Raw genomic sequence first — 19,527 nt, 5'->3', positions numbered from 1 at the left:
TGAGAGAGAGAGAGAGAGAGAGAGAGAGAGAGAGAAAGAGAGAGAGAGAGAGAGAGAGAGAGAGAGAGAGAGAAAGAGAGAGAGAGAGCGAAATAAAATAACTTTCATTCGAACCGGATTCTCTGGTCCGATGCCCAATCGAACAACATTCTAATCACACGGGCAAAATGTATATACATGAAATTACGTGCGTAGAACACGTTGGTGATAATTCAAGTTCAAAAGTGTTTCGAATGCCGTTGCATAAGTCAGTAAGTGCGCAAGTGGCTTGTGCTTGCGAAACGAAGAAAAAAAAAACGAAATTAATTGCCGGTGCTTTAAGATGTTTTTCCCTCTTTAAGCTGGCGGAAACATTTTCATTTAGGCGGATTTATTTTATTGTTCAGGTGGATTGAGAATCATTTAAAATTGATTTCTTTCTTTCGTTTTTTTTGCCAACTTTGACCGCATCTTAATGGCTCTACGACATGAAAACTTTCAGTTATTCTTTCATTCTTTCTCTCTCTCTCTCTCTCTCTCTCTCTCTCTCTCTCTCTCTCTCGATCTCTTGCACATTCTCACATTGCACCTTCTTCTATTTTTCACTGCAAGCTATTTCCAATACTTGAAGATAGGCAAACAGACACACTCCGCGTGCCACACTCCATTGCCTGTTAGAATCGTAGTTATACGGTAGGTAATAAGCAATAATGAGCTACAAGTTACTATAATTTAACGGAAGATTCTTTCGTTCATTCGCCAGTTTTCGTTCACAATTGATGCGATAATTTAACGCATCGAGCATTTTGTTGCTTGGTACACACACCTAAGCCAAGCGTCCATTGCCTTGATGGACGGTAATCCTCGAAACCTTCGGTCTTTCAATCTCGCCACACGGCACAACAATAACAACAGCAACACATTGCACTACAAATTATATATGTAATAGTGATTTGCAATTTAATTCACGCGTATAAAAATTGTTCGTTTTCTCGCTTTGTTGTTTGTGAAAAACCATTGGGTCACACTTGGCCATTGAAACGTTCAGCGCATCGAAAGTAAACGCGCGTTGCAATATAACTGAGTGCAGAATAAAAAAGAATCTATCGCAGAAATAAACGAACGAGAATGTAAGGATGATCATGGTTTATTTTTCGCTCACTCTTTTCAATGATGAAAAACCAAAGAAAAAGGAGAGAAAAAAAAAACACACAAAATGCAGCACCTTTTATAAAACGGCCACAGATACATAACACAAAAATCAATACAAAATCAAGCGCAATGGAGATAGAGCAAGAGAGAGAGAATGCAAGCAACGGAATGCAGTATACGAAATGGCAGAATGACGGCGAAATGGAAGGTGGAATGAAGCAAGAAAAAAAAAAACAACAACAACAAAATCGCTCTCTCGCACTAACTAACAAAAATGATAATAGTTATAAAAGTAAACTAGCCAATATATTGAAATATAGGCAATTTGTAGAAGAGAAAAGAGATTTAGCGAAAAAAAAAGAGAGAAGAGAAGCATTTAAATATTTCATTTGGATTCGATTACACAGCGAAAACAAAATTGCTCGCATAACAACGGTCACATTTACTCACACATACACACACGCACGCATATACACACATGTTCAACGATGAAACCAAACGATTTGGCGCAATGTTAAAACATGCTGATGCTCAAGAATGCCATTCACATTGCAATTCAGAGTTTTATAGAGAGATTTTTGCCTTTTGTTGGAACATTTCATTCTTCAAAGTTGGAAGAGAGATTCTTTTCATGAAAAAAAAAACTTTTAATAATTTGATAATTGTTCAGCAAGAAATGAGTATTTATCCACAAGTAACGAGGATATAAATGTGCCAACCTATCAATTCTCTGTGATTACAGTAATTTCAAGATTTCAATTTTGAATTTAATTGAAATGAAAAACAATAAAATTCATAGCATTGATATCGATTATTCAATGATTCGATGGCACTTGGCAGTTGGATGACGCATGATCTTCTGCCAGTTTTTTAATGCACCAGAGAAAATTCATTTATTTATAGGTGGTATTAGTTTATATGGAGTGAGATCAACAAACAAATACAACGTATGAAAGAAGCAAGTGACATCGAGTTTGTGATTTGTTGCAAAAAGACGCAACGCAAATGATGGCATTTGTTTTAGTAGTGCACATGTGACACAAACACACACGGGCCACCAGAATCGGTTTACGCAATAGTGCGCTCGCGGATGAAACATTCAATGATCATTATTATTAAAAGAGAGAGGAGCCAATAAGCGACAATATCTCACACGGCAAATGCGACGAAGACGCGTTTAGTGCGGTCCGAACAGCAGCTAGTCCGATGAGGTATGAATATATGTGTTGGTTTTTTTTTACACGTATGTGCTACGCAATCTCAGCATCACCGCCATAAAAAAAACCATGATGACAATAATACTACAAGTTATAACAATAATGTAATAACAATCCCATGTGAGTGCGCGCGCGTTAATGACTAACAAACTGTAGTCCATTGCACCATTTGTGTGTGCAATGCATAACAAACTGAAAATTCGCAACAACCACACAATTAATCGGTCGCCTTCTACCAATTTCGATATTATTCCAAAGCTGGCCAGCTAGCTTAATGAACGCATACCTATGGACATACGCAAAATGCATACGCTGAAGACGCGGTGCAATAGAAGCAAAAAATAGAAGTGTAATTCATTGGAATATTGTTCGCGTTTGATGATTATATTAGTGAATGGTTTTTTTTCCACTCGCTCTCTCTCTCTCTCTCTCTCTCTCTCTCTCTCTCTCTCTCTCTCTTCTTTCAAGCGACACAAACAAAAAAGGTGCACAGTGACTAGAGAAAATAAGTCAGTTTTTGGTGCAAAACCAACAACAAATATCACGCAGCAATTTAACAAACATTATAGTATCTTTATGTTCAAAAGCAAATACGTAACACCATAAATAATGTCCAGTCTTGGCTACTACTTCATTCAATGGTGCGAGCATGCGTTTGCACAAACAGTGCAAGCTCAGTCAAGCACAACCGCCTTTGTTGTTGTTGTTTGATTTCGATTTAATATTTGAGCTGGTGCTGGTACTGATGCTGCTTCTTCTGGTTTATGACAACTTTTGGATGCCGCAATTGTGTTCAAGATTATCTCTCACTCACGCGCGATACGCAAACTGCAAATGCCGATTAGCAACCGTCAAACGAGAAATCGAAAATTCCATACATTGCACATTCAATTGACTTGATGCTCTTGTTAGAAACAAAAAAAAAACCAGAATCGATCTTTTTTCTAGCTCGATTCGTTGAAATGAATCGATTTTGTGTGCAAACATTGTTTATTCAAGATTGGCTACAAGTATTCTACACATTCAGTTTTTCACCATGGTAAAATCACTGCTGCTGCTACTACCGCTGCTGCTGCCGCTGCTGCTACATCGCTCTTTCAGACACTTCCAATTTTCTGTTTTCTTCACACAGGTTCCAACTTAAACGAATCACAATCATTGCAGGCTGAATTTAAATTCAAAAATGGCAACAAAAAGTCATTTGTGTCAAAACACAACAGGAAAATATAATATTGTCATTCAAATTATTTCATGCACAATCGAAACCTGTCTGAATTCAATTCGCGCACTCGCGCCCGAGAGCTATCTTACACCACAACTAGAAAATTGCCGTTTGATTTGCCTTTATTGTTTGGAATGACAGGCGGCATTCAAAATATGCCGCCAATGTCGACAAGGCAATGGAAAAAATACTCGAATCCAACAAATGACTGACAAATTTTGTTGTTGTTTTTTTTCAGTCAATTTTTCCGATTCGATAGTCAATGCAATAAATGAGCATATTCGTTCAAATGCAGACCAATTTTTAGTAGATGTTTGTACTTTTTAAAAACTACAATTGGATGATGAAAATGTATCGATTAAAAAGTGACTAATTTCAGCCTTTAACTTTTACCGTGTGCCCAATTTCCACTATGACCACCTCAAATGAACCACTTGCTGTATCAATGTTTTCGAAAGCCAGCAATCTGTTTGCCATTTCCCGAAATTGTCGGCGGCAGGATGGAATCTGGTTTTTTGGCTTTTCAATCATCATTTTCAATAAATTTGTGTTGCAGTCGTTGTCAAGAGCACCATCGTGTTGCTGTTGGCTCAAGTCAAATGTGGACAATTTGTTGTGATGGCGACGACTGGTCTTTACCATTTATTTCCATACCAGTATTACGTGTGTGTGTGTGTCTGTGGTGTGCATTGAGTGGTAGAGCTCGCGCATTTCGTCGACAGCATCGCATATATAGACATCTCATCCTATTCATCTATCAATCGATTGTCGTGACGTGTTTTAGGTAAAAATGATTTTGAAACACTGAGAATCGATTGAGCAAGCGCTCTGGTCCCATTGATTCATAATCACAGTCTTCCACTTCGGGCATCACCAACAACGACCACAACGACGACGATGACGACGACAATGATGACAACAACCATTTCGAATCCCATTGTCTGTGCGGCAGCTCTCGAGGCTCCGTTTGTGCACATAAAATAATGATATTCTTGGTGCGTTTGTTTGTTCATCAAATGTCTGAACCTGTTTGAATGTCCAAATGCAGTAAAACATTGATGAAAAACAGCAAGAAGGAAAAAAAAGAAATCGGTTGTGTTGTCGTTTTTGTTTTCGCGAATGACAACAATTGAGCGGTCTCGCGCGTACTCAGGAAGAGCTCTTTTCTTGAGATCTGGAATGGAGAAAGTCGATTGTGTGTAAAATAGTCGAGCCATGCACTCGGTTGTCTCTCTATCTCCTTTGTGTGCATGTGTGTGTGTGTGTGTATGTAGCGATCGGCTATGCAAAATTGGTCACTAGCCGAGATCGAAAACGTCGTAATGAGTAGCGAACGAGATTCGCTTTGGCGTGCAGGAACGAGGAAGATTAGTAGCAAATAAATAATAACCGGTAACACAGTGTCTGTGCACTGTGTGTGCGCGGCAACACAATAACCATCACCATCATTGAAAAGAGCAGCGAGAGAGAGAGAGAGAGAGAGGGAGATAGCGAAGCAGCAGAGAAAAAATATGTGTATTGATCAACAATAGCCATTATCATTTTCTATTTTACGGTTACATAATAAATGTGAACTAGAAAATTGTGTGCACAATAAATATACACATTTATGGAAAGAAACCTGCATAATTTGAGCGCGCGAGCTATTTCTTTCTTTCTGTTTTATAGTGTTGCTGTTTTTTTTTTACGTGTTCAATTGCTCTCTTTCCCTTCTGCTGCTGCTGCCATCTCCTTTGTGTGGTGATGGTGCTTCTGCTGTTACTGATGCTGCTGCTGTGTGTGATGAGTGTGTGCGTTTCATTCGTTTAATTTATTCCTCTTTGTTTCGAGAAGAAAATCAAAACAAATTATGGCGAAACGAATAAAAAGCGCGCACACACAACCAGGCATCTAGAGATGAGGAAAGGGAAGAAAAACATCGCATTCTTGTGATCGGTGCATTCATAGCAATCAGATCGTTATAACGGACTCTTCATTTGGATACACACACACACACACACACACTCACACTCACACATTCGATACAAAACAATGTTTGCATTCGAGGCAACGCGACCGAATAGCAAAATAAAGGTTTTAAGGTGGTCATTATCCTCTTATAATTGAATCACTACCGCGTTGCAAAGATGGCCTTTAATCATAACCATTTTCCATTTCTTTTCTCTCATTCGTGTTCGCACCCAAGCTGAGCCGCAGCATCGCACAAGTGAATCCATCCAAACATACACACACACAAGGAGTCAAACTATCTCAACATGACAAATCATACGACCCGAACGAATAAACGTACGAACGATCGACGAAAAAAAAGAAGAAATATTGTGTACACAATTCGATCTCTCGGCTGACTGATTTATTTTAGTTCATAAATATTAGCTACCGTACTATTTACATCGTGTAAGCATACACAATAAACCGTCATACACATGTAATCACATTAGGTCGTTTTTTTATTCACTCGATGTTCGTCGTTGTCAATGATGACAACACATCTCGTTGCAATTTTTGCTACACTATGCCGCAGCATATGCGCTCAATATCATTTTAATAGATAATAATTTGCAACAGTTAATGATAATCTCTGCCATTTTAAAACGGCATTTCAAACATTTATATGTATCAGAAGCTGCAGCAGCAAACACATTGACAATTCATTTCGTTTCGGGGCAAATGATACATAACCAAGCACTTGTCTATGGCGCGCGCACACGCTCGCGCACTTAAAAACCAATAACATTAAACAGAAGAGCGAGGCGAGAAAGAGAAAAGCGAAAAGCAAAACAAAAATCAAAACAATGCAACACTTTACTTGTGCCGCCTGGCCATTAGAGCCACACAGTGAAATGCCTATTTTATAAAGTGCTCCGATTTACCGATATCACGATCCAACCATAATGCCAATGCAACCGCACTCAATCGAAAATCGCTTAACCGATTATTATGCAAACGTATCAGTTTGTAGCTATCATCATCGTGACTAGAATCATCAATCAAGTTTTGTATGCTTTGGCGCACGTTCGCCATTTGCGCGCTCTCTCACACACAACCACTCACCGCGGACGACCGGTATTTGTACAGCGCACAGGTATACACTCAATGCAGCGCCAATCGACAGCCACTTTACTTCACTTCGTACACACCAACCACAAAATCAGTGAACCTATCCACCAAATAGCCATCGGAGATTATCATCTCCTTTTGTTGTTTTGCGACAATTTTCAATATGGTGTGATATATCGATGACTATACGCAATTCAAGCAGCCACATCAGCACTTACACGGCACTTCAATGAAACGGAACGGCCTTCAAACTTCCGTTAGGCAAGCGCACAACGCTTTCAGGTGAACCGTGCGCTTTTCAATTTGTAGTATACACATTTTCCAATGAAGAAATAAATGACGTTTGAATTGAATCGAACCATTCAAATGAAATGCATTCAATTCATCTGATTAGCTTTCATGTTGAATCGATAATCCCAAATCTTCTTTGGACAATTCACAGTCAGTCCAAGCCTAAAATTGAAGGAAAAATTTCGTCAAAAAACATCCTTTGACAAATGGAGGAATTAAATATTCCAAACAGAGACAGAGACAGTTGCAAGAGTGCCAACACTTTTCCAAACTTTTCTTGCGAATAAAACGACAAACCACTTGCTTTCGAATAATCCTCGATACAAAACAATGGTTGTCATAAAACTGCAACTTTATTGCAAAACTTAATGGGATTCAAACAGCAAACGTTCAAAGTGATCGTAAAAGATGCCTATAAGTTATATAGCTATGGTATAATAGCAATAGCAAAGATATGAATGGAGTGGTTAATTTGTATGAAACGTACGCGTTGCTCGGGGCAAATAAGTTGCCGCTTCAAATTCTAGGTTGTTTTTTGTTGTTGTTGTTTTTCAATTGCTATGATTGCAAACGGCAGTGCGATTTCATTCACATAGAACTGACATGCAGTTCTATTAGATCAACACCCGAAAAGCAATCCCGGCTTGGACTGCAATTCATCGAGTGTGTGGTGCAGACGATGGATGGAAAGAAAAACCTGAGCGGAATTTTTTTGATTGAAGCGGAAAGGCAGAGAGATCTGCCCGTCGAGTTCAATATCAAAAGACGATTGTGTGTATGTTCAAGTGATAATTAAAATTGTTATCGTGATGAGGATCGCATATATATATATTTTTGATGTAAATCAACGCGATGGACATTTGCACAGCCAGTCCAAATGAAAATGCACGAATAAGAATCCCGACATCCTGACACAAGCATATCAAGCGATGCGCATGTTTTTCCATTCCTGGTACAAAAACTACATCATCTCTTATCGGGACCGTAATTTCATACAGTGAACATAGCGACATAATGTTGAAAATTCATTATAAGCCCACATCCGTTTTCTATTTCGATATATTCGTGATTGCGTCTGAGACTTCAACATACTACTGCGGTCACTGCTGTGGCTGCTGTTAAACACAACCTGTCTAAATTGTCTATCTATTCAGATTTCATATATAATTAAAAGCGACCACAATCGAAATGAAATGCTTTCGTGGCATTGGCCACTTGCTCGATGCGAATAAAATGGATTTTTCTTACGTTTCGGCTTGTGTGTGCGCTGCTGCGTGTTTTGAGTTTTTTTTTTCTCGGTTAAAATCGAAAAAGAAACACACACACACACAAAAAAAATCACTCGGACAAACAGATAAATTGCAATAAAACTAACTGTAAAACGGTCGAGCGAGTATTTCTCTCGCATAGAATTTACATTATTTGTGTTGGGTGCGAGTTGTGTGTGCGCGTTGCGCGCGACCGTGTAGCCGATGTTTAGACGTTTGTTTGTTTGAAAAGTGCAGGTCGCACGGAGTCCGGACAGTAGGGAATTGTGATCGCTTGTCTTATCTACTGCATTCAATCATTTTCGTGTGGCTGTTGTGCGCCCCGTGTTTTGCTTATTTCTTCTCCGTCTCTCTCTCTCTCTCTCTCTCTCGCCCAATAAATTATTTCGTGTATTCGTCGGTGAGTGAATGAGTAAGCGTACGAATCGGTTGCCGGTGCCCGTTTTTTCTTTATTGTTTTTGCAATTGCCAAAGCGAACAGCAATCTGTTTTGAGTGTAACAAAGGAGCACCAGCCTTGAGCCTCAAGCATCTCTTTGGCGCGCGGAAGAAGATCGAAAAATCAAATGGTCGGCCGCTCGACCGTTCGCTCGCTTGTTCGTTCGGTCTCTGGCGCGCGGGCGCACTCATCGTCTTGATCGTTGTCGTTGTTAATCGATTTTAGCTATGCTCTCGGTCATACAATGCACGTTTGGCTGCTGCACATCTTTCTTGCAGCACCGCACATTTGTCCTGAATAAAAATCCATTTGCGATGTTTCGATGTGCTCACACGATTTACGACCTTTTTACGACTCCTTTGTAATTGGCGCACACTCGTCGGTGTTGCGCTCGCAGACAGGCAGACAGACAGAATGAAAAAGAGAGAGAGAGAGGCGAGGGCAAGAACGAGATGAAACTGATCAAACAATATAAATCAAGCGCAAATAGGTACGGTAATATTTTATGAGGCAAATTACTTAAGAGATAACTGATTCGACGTGTGTAGATGAGAGAGAGAGAGAGAGAGAGAGAGCACAGCACTTGCCAATCGTGCGATCATTTCATTTTGGATTTGTGTGTTTCTTCTTTTTTTTTCGTTGGTTTCAAAGTCATTGGTGCCATTGTGATCATATTTCTCTATACCGGAAATGAAGTGATGAAAAATGTGCGCTCAAAAACAAAGGTGAAGTGTTCGTCGTATGATGGTCATCGTGACATACACAAACGATATAAGATGAAAAGTGACAAATACTATGTTAACTTTCACCAGTTCGCGCACACAATTGCCGGCCGCATAAAATCCTCACAGCTTCAACTTCAATCGAAACATCAAAGCGCCATTTAAAGACGAATTTAGCATCGGCATAGTCGTACGTCGCGTTTTCATGGCGAAGAAATGGCAAATCATCAGTAAAATTTAATTAAAAGATTGTATAGAAAAGATATCAGAAGGCCACACAATCGCATGAAAAAAAAACACGCAACGACGTCAACACACAAAAACGCATCGGATTGCAGACGGTGGTTATAACATGTGAAATGAGATCGAATATCATAACAAATAACGAAAGCAACCGCATTACAAATGTATCGTCGACCGCATTTTCACTTGTAATAGAAAACAATGTTAGGCAGAGCGAAATACAGAGTGGAAAAAAAAATGAAAGCAAACATCGGATGACAATTGCGAGACAAGCGGGAAATGCCAATGAGATTACTTGTTTGTTGGCGGAATTCGATCGTGCGGAAAATTTTGATAATCGCATAATTTTTACGATTTCCGATGATGAATCATTTCACTCAAAAACCTCTTCAGAATCAATAGATGCATTCGACCAGAATTGCATCTCATTATCGCCTTCTTCATTTCGCTCGATTTTAAACTGGTTTCAACTCTTTCCGCAAGATTCACATTCTTCTGGAATTCGAATGCAATGCGAAACAAAACGTTCTAACAATTTCACACATCCCATTTGGTTTTTCTTGTTGAATACTAAATTTCCAACCAAATAAGCTTGGAAAACATAATGGTCGATCGCTTCAGGTTAGCAATTAACTAACAACAATTATTATTATTAGTATTGTAAATGATAAATCAAATTGAAAACGAGAAGAATGTAATGCAGTGCCAGTCCGGCGCTGAGTGTATTCGGTTTTGTGTGTGTGTGTGTGCTTGCAAATGCGTGCAATGTGAAATTGAGATAACCGTTACATAGATGCCAAACAATGAGGTAACCAGAAACACAAATGACGACAAATTTGCCAGTGTGTGTGTGTGTGTGTCTCTGTGTGTCGTTGGATACGCGCGAGAGTGTAAATAGAATGTGCATTTAAAATGAAAATATTGCATTTGAAAAGTTGCAAAACACAGAGAGAGAGCCTCTTTCTTGGTCTCTCTGCCTTGTATTGCAGTATAGTGATAAATTCAACGGCATTTAAACGGCAACTTGGGATAGGGATGAACTGAAACAATGCCGAATGGAATCGTATTCAGAATTGAAATGTGATACACATGAATCAAAATAGATGATCATTGAATGTGTTTGCGCTTTGCAAACCAGATGCTTTGAATATTTTTTACTGGGCAATGGCTGGCCGACGATCATGGGAAAGAAAGAGAGCGAGCTAATAAGAGAGAGAGAGAAAGAGAGAGAGAGAGAGAGAGAGAGAGAGAGAGAGAGAGAGAGAGAGAGAGAACCAAATGCAAGACGGCGGCGCATACATTCCAAGCTGTCCGTGTCAGTTCTTTACATGTATATAAATATGGCTCTTATAATGAGATTCTTTTCATGCGATATTTTCACGTAAGTATTGGTGGGCATTTGATGGGCATAAAGTATTTAATTTAATTGTATGCATATCAAATCAATTCCAACCCATTGCAATGCATATTCACTCGACGCATTTATTGCACATTATTATGTGCGGACACGCGCAACTCGCACAGAGCGCAGCCAACGTAAGTGGCAACGGAAAAGTACTAACACACAAATTGGACAACTGCAGAAAAAAAAAATCAAACAGAAACATTTCTATATCTTTCGCTCTCGCGCTTCTGTCTCATATGCAAAAATTATTGTAATTAAGTGTCGTTCGGTGTATAAACCACAATAAATTTCTGTCTCGGATGAGATCTTATCTCAGGGCGTAAGATTAGCGCCAGTATGATACAAAGATTTGCTTTAGAACGTTTCGAACTTTGCGCCATCATCACAACATTTTCTTTCTGCCCGTATATATATATATATGTGTGTGTGTGTGTGTGAGTGTGTGATATTCAAAATCGAATCTGTTTGTCTCTTGGAAATTTCTATGGAATTTTCGATGTGTCGAATGGAATATTTTCCAAATGGTCAAATTAAAATATTCAACGAAGCCATCATCTCAATCGGCTACGAGTCTTTGATGTGCTTAACATTCAGATAATTCTTATGCAATTATCATTTTGTCGCCAACTGTGAATCGGTCATTTTTTTCTTCTTCTTCTTCCTCTTCTTTTTTGTCTTTGGCCGCCATGGGAACATTTCAATTGCACAACAATTCACGCGTTATTTTTCACATTCAATCTTTCTCTCTTGCCGTTCACCTTTTAAATGCCATGCTCACACTTTTCTGCAATCGCCATGATGAGGATTCATTTGATGATGACTCGCAACCGTCAAGGGTCAAATATAATGTTGATTGTGTGTAGCCATTGCACAAAGTGTTATACATTTGCCAGGCGTCTAATTTGATGATGCTAAAGAAAAGCACACAATTTTCGAGAAGACAACACAAAATTTCCACCAGAGGACGGGGATCACTCGACAAGCCATTGACTTCACGAAGAATAATAAGGTGAGATAAAGCCGTTTTCGCATCAATATTTGCGTGTTGCCGTTTCTCCCCCTCTCTCCTTCTCTGTGTACACTGTACAGCATCGCGTTGGTCATTCTAGACGTACGAAAAGAGCAGTTAAATAATGAGTAGTGTTGTGTTATTTTAGCGGCTTATTTCGATCCGGGTCGAATGCTGTGTGTTGCACTATGCGTTGATTTGCTAGCCGATAGACCTCAGCTCCTGCTGTGACAAGTATTCAAATAAATCATTGGCTATCCATATATACAATTTTTTTTTTGCTTCTCTCCTTTGCCACTCGATCCGCTTATTTATCGTTTATTTGAATGAATGAAATGCTCGCATTTCCATTTTCAATGTGATTTGTATCATTTGTGCTTGCACGAAATACCGAACCAAAAAAAAAAAACCGAAGAAGTAAGAAATTCAAATGGAGTCAGGAGTCGGTGCTTAAAATTTACATATTACTTTTTGAACGACGAAAAATAAACTAAACAACATATATAAAAACATCGATATTTCTCATTTCCACGCGATCTCTATGCACTCGCATAATTAAAATGACACAAACGCTTAAAAATGATCGACAATTTGCCAATCGAAGCCATAAATAAAAATCGTGATCGTGTTTGTCATTTGACATTTAATGAATTCATTTGTTTGTGTCTCTCTCGTCTCAGATAGAGAGATAGAGAGAGAGAGAAAGCTTCAGCTTATCCCGCACCGGGATCGATTTTAATCGATAATCCATCGAATCGGTGTTAGATGTCATTTATCTTGATTCAATCTCCACACCACTCAATTCAAATGCACTGAATATTTAAATACCCTTTAGATTATAGGCAAATAAAGCGTGTGTGTATATGTGAAGCATACGATTTAAATAATACTTTTGAAAGTGATGCAAATTAACGGCGAAATTGAAAAATGAAATGTATTTTTAATGTGAAATGAAGAAAATAGTCCGAATTTTAACCGTCAGAACGAAAAGAAACGGTTGTTTACTCACTGTGAATAAAGAAATTGCACTGGATTCTGTCGGCTTTGAAGTATCTGACCGAGAGATAGGGAAAGCGAGTGTGAGTGAGGGAGAGAGTCTCTCAGAGAGAAAAAGAAGAAGAAGAAAACACCTAAATGTGTTCCATATCGGCTGACTCTAGTGATGATTGCAAAAGCAAAAATTGCTCATTTCTTATATCACAAATCGCAGATTTAATGAACAAATGAAATTGAAAAGACTCGAACTCTTTAACATTCGCAGCCTTTAATCGATTTCGTTTTACACACGGCTGAATGGCTACATGGCTGCATATTATACAATGTAAACAGGCGTAGTTTTTTTTTTCTGCTGTTGAAATTCTTGTTGCGATTCACTCAAAAGAATCTCCACACACAATACAATACGAATACACACGCATGCAGCATCGCAGCTATAGCCGCCGCTGCTGCTGCTGCTTGGACGGCTGTCGTTCGCATGGATTGCGAAAAAAAAGAAACAATAAGAATCAGCAAACAGTGAGTGAGGGAGAAAAAAAAAACGAATCACAAAAGATTGATTGATTGACTTAACTTTGGGCGTTGGATTGAAGTTTGAGTGCATGTGAATTAGTGAGATTTCAAAAGCAAAAGCGCATTTGCGAAAAAAAATGGAGAACAACACACTAAAGTGCAGAAATGAACAGAAAACACACACGAAAAAGAAAACGCACACATCACGAAATGAAATGGAACATAAAGAATCGTTTTTTTCCCTCTCGTCTTCTTCAAAGATTATTGATTGTTTTTGTGTCGCGGGTGAATTTTTATTATGAGAGATTTATTATGTTTGAACATTTTTGATGTGTAGTTTTTTCTCCGTTTGCCTTTGCCATTTCTTTGGAGCTGAGCTTTTGTTGTGTGCTGTTTACTTTTCTTTTGGTGAGATGATGAATGATTATGCAAGTCAAGCAAACCTGGCCCAGACACGCACGCACACACAAATGATTTTCGAAATGCACAAACACAAAAGGCTACACTTTATGAAGTGAGCGGAGCAAAATTGGCTGCGATTGAAAGTGGCAGGCTCGATTCAGTTCCTTCAACCGGTGTGTGTGTGTGTGTGTGTGTGTATGTGCGAGGGAATGTGTAACTTATACAAATAAAGTCAAGTTGTCACGTTGACATGGTTCTCCAAAATGCAATAACTCAGATCCACTCCTTCAACGATACAGTGGAAGAACATGTGAAAAGTCGCAAGAGAGAGAAAAATCCATACACACATTTCGAATATCATCGGCAATAATTCAGTCAAACACTGCCAAAGCCATACATCAGTCACGACCAGGTACAGAGTGTACATTTTCTCGTACATCAGTGTCGGAATATTGGCTTAGATGCGTGAATTGTTTGTTTCATTCACATAAATTGCCACACATACACATACACATACACATGAACGCGTACTCGGGCGCACACAACTCCTCGATCGCGCATGAAATTAGAGCGAAAGCAGAATACAAAATTCTCGTAGAGATATATATTTTATTTACGGTAACAGGTAAATCCAATAAATTCAAAAGATAAATGATGATCGCCGTTTTTTATGATTGCCAAACGAAATTTAAATGCAACAGAAAGAAAACGAGATGACCAAAGCGGTTCCGCGCTTCGCTGCACACTGTATACATAGTACACACTCACTTCAGCCGAATTTTGGATGCTAATGCAATCGGTAGACGTTTGATTCGAATCACATTCACCACTTCATTCGCTTAGGTCTCAGGTCAGCTAAGTTCATTTTTTTTTTTTTCAAATTGTCTATGAAATTTATATTCCAAAACAATTCGTTGAAGACAAAATTTTTCGAAAATTCAACGTAGAAAACATTGGAATTCTTTGAGACCATATTTCGCCAGATTTGGAGTTAGAACTTCATTTGAATTGTTGTACACATTTACAATTCTTCTTCGAATCCGGCTCATATTTGGCATTTGGTCATTTCCATCGTTTTACGTTAACGATACGCTCAGACACTGGCAAATACATACAACATTGTTATCACTTGTTAGTGCATACATTTAATGGCCGTTGTTATTCGCTCATTGCCTTTTAGCACTACATGAAATGTGGAGCTATTGGTCTGGTTGATACTCAAAGGAACTTCTTTTAAAACAAAAGAAATTGGATGAAATGCGAGTAGCCTAGTTTGTTGTAAAACAAAGAAGTTTAGTCATGACAACTGAAGAACGCAGATCGGAGCAAAGCGAAATTCTACGATATATTTTTTCTCCCCAGCTTTCTCTCTCTCTCTCTCTCTCTCTCTCTCTCTCTTCTCTTCGCTTTTCTCCCGTTGTCTTTTGCTGGTTGAAGATGCTTCGGTTTGCTGTACTTCTTAGGCTATTGCTTAAAAATTTGTTTCATGCATTTCGTTTGTCCATTCGATACCGTGTGCACTTTTTTTTTCTTCTTCTTAAATAGTATTACCGTATATACATACATTTGCACACATCATCTATACACATGTATATATAGTTAGTGTCCGTTTGTGGAAACCTGTCCAGCGCCAGGTAATAAAAGATTTTATTTTAATTTATGCCTTTGAATAATGAAGAGGAAAACAATTCATCGCGAGCGCGCATTTACGCTCAAATCGCCGTGTAAAATAAAACCAAATATCGCGGAGGGCATCTCATATTCTCGCGAGCAATCGGAGCAAACGGGCGACCGAGAGCGAAAGAGAGAATGCGAGAGTGAGCGAGGATGAGAAGTGATATGAAAAAGGGAAACATAATGCAATAAATGTTCAATATTTGAATGGTGTTTTCGAAGTTGCATGTATGCGCTGGCGCGCGTGCGCACCCGCTCTCGGCCGGGAGAGAGAGAGAGAGAGAGAGAAAGATGTGATGTGGCGATCGTTATTGTTTCACAGTGGCTCTTATGCCTTTTGTTGTGCGTTTTTCAGTTGTTGCTGCGCTGCACCGTTCAGTCTTAAAAGTGCGCTGATTGTGTGTGCCTTTTGTCAATTTTCTTCACTCGTGCATGGTTTCCTTAATGCATTTCCACTTATTATTGATTTCTTGGCCTGAAAGCGAGATGCAAGAACGAAATTGCACGCAAACCAAATGCGAAAATCCAATTCTTCTTCTCCGTTGTGTGTATGTGTGTGTGTGTGTGTCGTTGTAGCTGTTGCTGTTGTTTTTTTCTCTCCTGTTACTTCTTATATTTCGCTAATGTCGATTTGGCTCGTTTTAGATGTTTCATTACATTCGCGTTTCGTTTTCTCGCTGTTAATTCAAACGTTGCATTTTTCTCGCGTTCTTTCGGCTAGATTCCTGTTGCCTTGCTCTTACATTGATTTTTATACGAACATTGTGCACTTCTTATTCGTCTGTTGTTGTTGTTGTTGTGTTTTTTTCTCCCTTTATCCATGTTTTTATTTTTATTTTTTAGACGATTTTGTTGTTTGATACCTTTTTTTCGCGTCCAACTGAATTCCAGTTTAGATATTTTTCTACATACTGTTTTTTTTTTTCACTTGTTGTTGGTTTGGTGCGCGCGTGTATTTGTAAATCTTGTTCGTCCCCGTAGTTGATGCTTTAAATACTTACATCATATTCATTTCTTTGCTTGTGCACCGATCTCTCTCTCTCTCTCTCTCTGTCTGTCTGTCTATCTGGGCGCATTGCGAGAGCGAAACGATAGTGTTGTACGTTCCAAATGGGCTACACAGCATCAAACAAACGAAACATGGAAAAAGAAGAGCAGAAAACAAACCAACAACAACAAAGGCGATAAGCCAACAACCAGAGTATGTACCTGTTGCATATCTGTTGAGAGTGCGAGAGCAAGCTAGGTATCGCGCGAGTGAGAGATCGAGATCGAAGCTCGAGACTTTGAGAGAAAAATATATACACGAAGCAGCAAGATTTGTCGTTTTTCTCTGTTTTTTTTTTCATTCGTTTAATTCTTTTTGTGCCGCGTTACACAAATAACGCGTGCATGTGTGCAAACGAATTTGGTATCTAATTCGATCGTCTCCTTTACAGGTGATCAAAAAAGTTGATCGCATTTTTTTCTCTTCTGTTTGTCGCTTCATTCACACATACCTGTGCTGCTGTTTTTGTTGTTGTTGTTGTTGTTGGTTGTTGCCGTTGCGCCGTGGTCGGTGCGTCGACCCAGCCCGGAAATATGCGCATCGCAAAACAATATAGTTTATCTCGTACGAATCTTTTCGCTCTTATCATGGGCCACCGTTCTCAGCTCTGCATAGATTGAACCGATTGCAAAACATTTTAATGAAATTGGTTTTCGATCGTTGATATTTTTTCTTCTGTTCATTCGTCCCGGCTGCCGGTCCTACCACGTCAATTTAAATAACCTAATACAAAAATCACTATAATCCACACGGTTTGAACCAATTAAGCGTTGTTCACTTCGCACAAAACGAAGTGGGCTTTATGTGTTTTCGTCAATCGTGCGATAAAAATGCGATATATTTCCTTTTTTTTTCGATGTTGTTGCTGCTTCTTTCTTCAAATGCTAACGATATAATTTCATTGTTGCGCGCAAATGATAACTTTTTAACAGCTTTTTATATATCATTATGGTTATGAGTATTGCAAGAGTTTGTGCATCGCAATGATTAGCCGTTGTTCGAGCGCGATCACATTAAAATAACAACAAAAAAAAAGGAACAAAATAAAGGCGAAAGGAATATGATGACTAGCTGGAAAGAAAAAAAATCGCGAAACGCATACCCGCGTATGCGGCTAACAAACATAAGCGCGCGCAAAAAAAAAACATTCAACGTCGATGGCCTGCCTCTGGAGCTAAACAGCTCTAATAACAATAATAATTATGTGAATGCCTTTGAGTTGGTCATATTTTGTAATTTTTTGCGATGTGGCTCGTTGTTGGCATTGTCTGTGCGTGTGTTTCGCATCTCATTTTCGGTGCCTCACACAATCCTCTCTCTCTTTTCTTCTTGCTCTCTTTCTCTCTTTCCATCTCGCTCTCACTCTCTTATTAATGATATTTTATTTTTATGTAAATTTCTGTGCCGAACACACGAAAAAAATGAAACAACGAACAGAACCACCAAGAACAAAGCAGCAGCAGCAGCAGCAACAACAATAACGAGAATTTGTTCGCTTGTTGGCATATGTGCGATTCATTTGCACGCATGCAAAGCAAATATACTGGGTGACAACAAAATATTCCTTAGAATCATAAAAACGCCGAACAAAAACAGCAGAACAAAAAAGAGAGAGAAACCTAATCGACCAAAATCGCAATATATTTCACAAATATCCGATTAATTTGTGACTATTTTAACTTTTATAAAAATAAAAAAAGAAGAAGAAAAAATTGCGAAGCATCAGCCGTGGAAATTGAGTCTCCGATAAACACAGCCAATCATGCCGTGAAATGAGACCGAACATGAAACGGACGGCAGTGAGACGGACGGAAGAAGTGGTAGAGAAGGCAAAGAAGAAAAAAAAACTATCGAAATTGAAATCAAATTTAAATAGCCGGCCGGCTGTTTTTATTGTCACATGAATTACTATTATGAAACTTTGCAAATGCATTACAGAATTACGCACAAACGCTGGCGCGCCCGCGCAAAAGCATCATTCTTGAGCACGATCGAATCGGTATACCGAAATGAAGAAAATCGGTCGGCATTGGGAAAAAAGGAGAAAAAAAAGTCGAACAACAGCAACAACAACGACGAAGACGACGCTCAACAAAAACACACACGACAACAATAACGCGAAAATAGTTGCAACGAATAACACACAGATACAAAAAGCGTTAATTAAAATCCCAATGCGAATAAAAGGCATAAAATCCATTTTTATGATATTTTATGTTCGGAGCGCGGAGTGTGTGTACATAGTACATTGGCGTGCACTTCTTTTCCATTCTGTTTATAGTTCCATTTTTTTCCCCGGTGCAGATCGTTCTTTTTTTTTTTCTCGTTCGTTTCGTTTGTGTTGTTGTTCGTTGTGTGCCATTGCTCATATCATTTCCCAATTCAGAAATATCAGGCTCTCGGGATATCAGAAGCACACATTCAGCCCTTTTGCTTACTGCGCACACCACTAGCGGCATCCGCAGCAATACAACAACCGCATCTCAGGTTCATTTTCATTCTCTCGCCTCAGCTCCTCCTTTCGTACATTTTTTCCGTGCTTGATTTTTTCTTGTGTCGTTTTTTTTGTTTGTCTCTCTTCATGAGTGCGAATACACACATACACAACGGAAGGATGAGCATGCGAATGTAAATGCTAAAATGTGTATATCATGCAATTCTATTCCTTGTTCAACGTTAATTATTTTATTATTGCTTCTTCTTATAACTTATTTGTTTGGTTTTCATTTTCGTTTGCCGTCCGTTTTGGTTTGTTTGTTTCGCTGGTTCGCGCGAGCGAGCGCTGTGTCCATGCACACGTACATGACATATTTTCGTAATCATTTTGGAGCATACATTGCTCTCTCTCTCTCTCTCTCTCTCTCTCTCTCTCTCTCTCTCTCTCTCTC

General features: G+C 39.0%; 2 protein-coding genes across 8 annotated transcripts in view; one reads left to right on the top strand and one right to left on the bottom strand.

The window, feature by feature from the left end:
- The window catches only part of LOC129576375 (cytochrome b-c1 complex subunit 8), a 250,305-nt gene that overhangs the window by 137,399 nt on the left and 93,379 nt on the right, over positions 1–19,527 (bottom strand). The gene's annotated exons all lie outside the window — the stretch shown is intronic.
- LOC129576364 (transcription factor SOX-6) overlaps positions 1–19,527 on the top strand; it is a 115,954-nt gene that overhangs the window by 16,053 nt on the left and 80,374 nt on the right. The window contains exon 1 of one of the 7 annotated variants that reach the window (XM_055461338.1): positions 15,463–15,551. The exons of the other annotated variants lie outside the window; for them this stretch is intronic. The gene's annotated coding sequence lies outside the window, so the exon portion shown is untranslated. Of the gene's footprint in view, positions 1–15,462; positions 15,552–19,527 lie in introns of those variants that run through there. 7 annotated transcript variants of the gene reach the window in all.

The sequence above is a fragment of the Sitodiplosis mosellana genome, unplaced genomic scaffold, assembly GCF_009176505.1.
Source record: "Sitodiplosis mosellana isolate CC-2019 unplaced genomic scaffold, AAFC_SMos_1.0 Smas_scaffold_6181, whole genome shotgun sequence".
Lineage (NCBI taxonomy): Eukaryota > Metazoa > Arthropoda > Insecta > Diptera > Cecidomyiidae > Sitodiplosis > Sitodiplosis mosellana.
This window is presented reverse-complemented; position numbering and strand designations above follow the sequence as displayed.